At 33.7% G+C, this 4,828-nt stretch overlaps 1 pseudogene across 1 annotated transcript; it reads left to right on the plus strand.

The window, feature by feature from the left end:
- The first annotated feature begins 2,018 nt into the window (after positions 1-2,018).
- LOC149547608 (indole-3-acetic acid-induced protein ARG7 pseudogene) lies at positions 2,019-4,494 on the plus strand (annotated as a pseudogene). Its single transcript, XR_016354409.1, has 2 exons — positions 2,019-2,551; positions 3,772-4,494. The product of XR_016354409.1 is annotated as an indole-3-acetic acid-induced protein ARG7 pseudogene (transcript).
- Positions 4,495-4,828: the final 334 nt, after the last annotated feature.

Genomic DNA, 4,828 nt, shown 5'->3' on the forward strand with positions numbered 1-4,828 from the left:
TACGTATGACTATAACATTTTACATTACAATATCCCAAAAATAAAATATATATTTTTATCTAAATTAAACTCCTTATATTAAATTTAAAATAATATTTCACTCAAACCTTAACCGTAACCCTAACCTTAACCATGAGCATTACTCTAACCCTAACCTTAACCATAAACATAACTCTACACCTAACTCTAACCCTAATTCTAACTCTACCATAATTGGACTCTAATCCTATCCCTAACCCTAACTATAAGCATAACTCTAACCCTAGCCTTAACCATGAGCATAACTCTAACGTTAGCCTTACTATAACCCTAACACTAACCCTAATCATAACCATAACCATAACTCTAACCCTAACCTTAACCATGACCATAACATTAACCCTAACCTTAACCATAAACATAACTCTAATCTAAACCATAACCATAACTCTAACAATAACCATAACCATAACTCTATCCCTAACCTTAACCATAGCTCAAACCCTAACCCTAACTCCAACCCTAACTCTAATGCTAACCCTAACCCTAATTCTATCCCTAAGGTTAACATTAACTATAATGGTAACTTTGTCCCTAACCATATATCTATGTATGACTATAACATTTTACATTACAATATCCCAAAAATAAAAAATATATTTTTAATCTATATTAAACTCCTTATATTAAATTTTGAAAAATATTTTGAAGCATAATTTTATACTAACTTCATACAACTCTAATTAAAAATTAATTAACAATTTTATAGTAACCTTATCAAAATAAAAAATAAAAAGTAAATATTTTTCCTATTGCGCCGCGACTGCCACTAGCTATATATACCTCTATATATATTACGCCGAGAGTAATCGTTCTCGAGGCGCCTATTTTTATTTTCATTAATCCCAACTTCGATTAAAATAACTTTGGGATTAAATAAAAATAGGCGCCTCGAGAACGATTACTCTCGGCGTAATATATATAGAGGTATATATAGCTAGTTATATTTAGTAGTCTTCTAAAATTGTTGTCTTTTCTTCATTTGATTATTAACTCTTTTTAATTGTTATTTTTAAAATTTTAATAATTACACTAATGTTGAGATCCCCCTTTTCTTCAAGACTATTTTCAAAGAGATTTTTATCCTATCCTAATCTACCTAATCAGAACATTTCAAAAATTTGAACATTACCAAATTCTAGATTAAATTAATTATTTATCTCATTCATTGAACATAATCTTTACAGTCTATTCATGCTCAGGCACCTACCAAATAAATAAGAAGAATGATTAATTATAAAATCCGTTAACTGATGTGAAGCTGGTTACATTTGAATATTACAATAGTACATGCCTGACTCGCACAAAACCCACAAATTCTGAATATTAAATAATATTGAAAATAGAGCTAGTCGCGTGATTGATAAAATTTCAATGATGTAATCAGTTCAACTAATCCAATAGTATTCCCCACTGGGAAAACAAATAAGTGAACGCAAATACGACGGACGAAAAGAAGAGTTCAGATAGCACTTTTATAGATTGTAAGTGCATTATTTTACAATTATATGATGAAATATTAAAGAATTCAATATAAAATACCACTAATGTTTTAAAATAAGATTCTTAGCTGCTATTTTCCAAAACACTGGTATACAAGGCCCAATAGCCTGGGAGACTCATAATTGCTGCAATGCAAATTCCGTTTCCAAGCAGCCGAAGTAAATGGCTGTCATGATTTGTATTTAGTGCTTCGTTCTCCCCTAGATTGAAATTTAAGTCAACCACTTTATTGCAATATGAATTTAAGAAAAAAGGCATATTTGAGCACATTTTCCAACCAAGCACAGACTTTTGCGCAAGCTTTAATGGGCATTTGTTTAGTGCATTGGTATTATAAATCAAGGAGCACACCTGCCAACAAAATCATCCATTTGTCTAAATCAACTAGAACAATTGCGGAGAGTTCCACATTTCTTTCTCATCTAGGTGGATACACTGGATGATAGATTGGTAGTTTAGTTTAGTTATTATAAGGTAAAAGAATGATTCTAGCCTAGTATGCCCTCCCCCAAAGGTGGCAGACAATAATTATAATTTAATGAACAAGGCAGAACAATTCGTGGATCTTCCTACTCTCACCAAGTGTTGCCGGCCTCATTAAAAATGCCCTTTTTGAAAGCATTTCTTATTTGGGTGCTCCTCTCTAATCTTGATATGAATTAGTCAAGAATGCAAAGCTTGATGTTGATTTCTGCAATACAAATGAGTAGCTTTCCTCAACTGGTTCCATGTACTAGGCTTTTGTATTTCAGTTTCGTCTCATTCGTCTGCTTCTACAAAGAGTTTCTTGTATGATTTGGATCGATTCAAGGATGAAGAATCCAGTCAGATGTAGGAGGATTATTCATGGTTTAGAGTATGACAGAGGTTGAAATTTGAAGTTGTAGAATTTGTACAAGTTTTCGTATCTGGTGCGCATCAGGAGCACGCATTTAAGGGGAAAAATTTATATGGGTTTTACGGGCGAGGCTTCTCTTTGAAAGACGGGATTCTGCTTGTTATTTAGAAGGTAATTTGCTTCTGTTGGGTTTTTAATAAAAAGTTTGGGAGGTGGTAAATATTAGTAATTAGAAGACACAGAATAGACTAGAAACTTCAAGGAGGCTTATTTCTCATATTTCCAAGAATTCAATTAGGATACAAAACCCTAGTAATTGGAAGAAATATAAAACATTAGATTACACAGATTGATTTAGGGAAAAAAGTCTCGGGAATGGAGCAAAACCTAAAAACAGAAGGAAGATGACTGTTGCCTGTGTTATAAGTACAAAAAGTAAACCCAAAGTTAATTTCTGGTCGCATGTTTAACAGTTCTACTCTGGGTCTTCATGAGATGTTCTTGTAAACTATTTGATCGTTTGGTTGTATAAATTGATTTCAGTTGTAGGCTTTTTATTTTAATTGATTGGGTAGATGTGTCTAGCCAAAAGTAAAAGATTATAGAAAGTTGATTCACTTTATAGGAAATAAATACCTTGTTAACAAAAAAGATCAGCCTCTTCACAATAGCAGGAAATTTTAAAAAGTCTATGAGACAGTAATCTTTAAAATAAAAGCACTGCATGGAAGATTGTAGTATTGGTTAAAACCAAAATTAAATAGATAATTCCATCCTGATGCTCTACATGCATGTATCCCAAAATTCAATCATAGAAATCTAATTTGGGTTCAGAAGAGAAGTTTGAGAGAATAATTCCGATTGAAAGTCTCACAAGCACCTGTCACAAACCTCACTTATAACAAGAGAAATTGTTGCAAACGTTATGTCCAGAATACCATTATACACGGCCTGAGTGTTTCCTTTCAAAGTAGAAAAGCCCTCATTACCACCAATCAAAGAGAAAAATCAGTCCCACACGTTAACTTAAACATGTTGAGGACTTCCATACACACAGTCCAAACCTTTGTGTGAAAATCAACTAGGCTATTATAGGTAGGCAAAACATGCAAATTTAACTGATCTTCTTGGTGTCCGAGTTTCCCATATGTTTGAGGTCTTAAGTTGGCTTGTACGTGCTATTATTTCAAAGCTTGAATTGAAATCTAGCTGACCTTTTTGGTGATGGAAAACCCCATATGTTTGATGTGGCTAATAATATTAACACAAAATTTTAATGGGCGTTTCAATATTAATTGACTTGGTTTTTGAGATCCCCATATGTTTGAGGTGATTTAAGTTGCTCATAAGAAACATGCTAATGAACTTATTTGTATAATATGTGGCTGCAGGGTTGGGTGTGTAGCATTCAATAGTTCCTTGTATATCAATCACAAACCACTCCAGAGGGTGTTCATACCAAAACGATGTTATAGGGAATGGACAGTCCGAATACTGCAAAGAGAAGAAAAGCCAGTACGATAGTGAAGACATGGAGTATAATCCAGTGGTGGAGGAAACCAATGAATGGGTGTTCCCTGCACCCACTGATTGCCCTCAGAAGATCAAAATCATGGCATCCCTTATCTGCCAACTCAGATGAAGAGTACTCATCCCTCAATGAAGTGACGCCTAGGGGCCATGTGGCAGTCTATGTAGGAGATGAACAGGAGAGGTTTATAATCAAGACAGAGTACATTAATCACCCATTATTTAAGAAGCTTCTGGATGAGGCAGAACAAGAATATGGGTTCCAGAGCGAGGGGCCTCTTATCTTGCCTTGCCAAGTAGATGCTTTCCATCAGATATTGTGGACGGTTGAAAGTGATTGCCAGAGCTGCAAATCTTCTCCCAAGGTCTTTTTCAAGCACATCTAAATCTATATGAAGATAAAAAGAGTTTAAAAGATGGTACGCTGTTTGTTATTTCAGGTTTCGCATGGTTCAAATAGCATACAGCATGAATAATGCTTACTTTGAATTTCAGGATAGTTTCCTTATCTGTATAGTGAATGTGACCTCAATATGTCGCTTGTTATTATCTGTAATGACTGTCACTATCATGCTTTCTCCGAATTTTGCCTCCTATCAATGATGCACTCTTAGACAAAATGCTTAAATTTATCTTACATGCATGTTATTCTTAATTAGCGTATCTGATATTTAAGGAGACTCAAAAGATTTGTCTTCAATTTTAAATCTGAAATATTGTAAACTGGAAGCTGTGGTTTTAACGATGCTAATTTATTTTTTAAAATCAGAATGCGCGTGTATACAAGTTAAAGAGAATCTACGTGTATAAATGTTTTTTATTAAGTCATAGAGGGCTCTGATCCCAATTACAACTTAAAGATGATAAAGAAATAACATTAGATCCTCTTCTTACTTTGCTTTTGCTAGTAACAACTCT

This window comes from Cupressus sempervirens, chromosome 7 (genome assembly GCF_028749045.1).
Source record: "Cupressus sempervirens isolate cs-2001-9-10 chromosome 7, ASM2874904v1, whole genome shotgun sequence".
In the NCBI taxonomy this organism is placed as follows: Eukaryota; Viridiplantae; Streptophyta; class Pinopsida; order Cupressales; family Cupressaceae; genus Cupressus; species Cupressus sempervirens.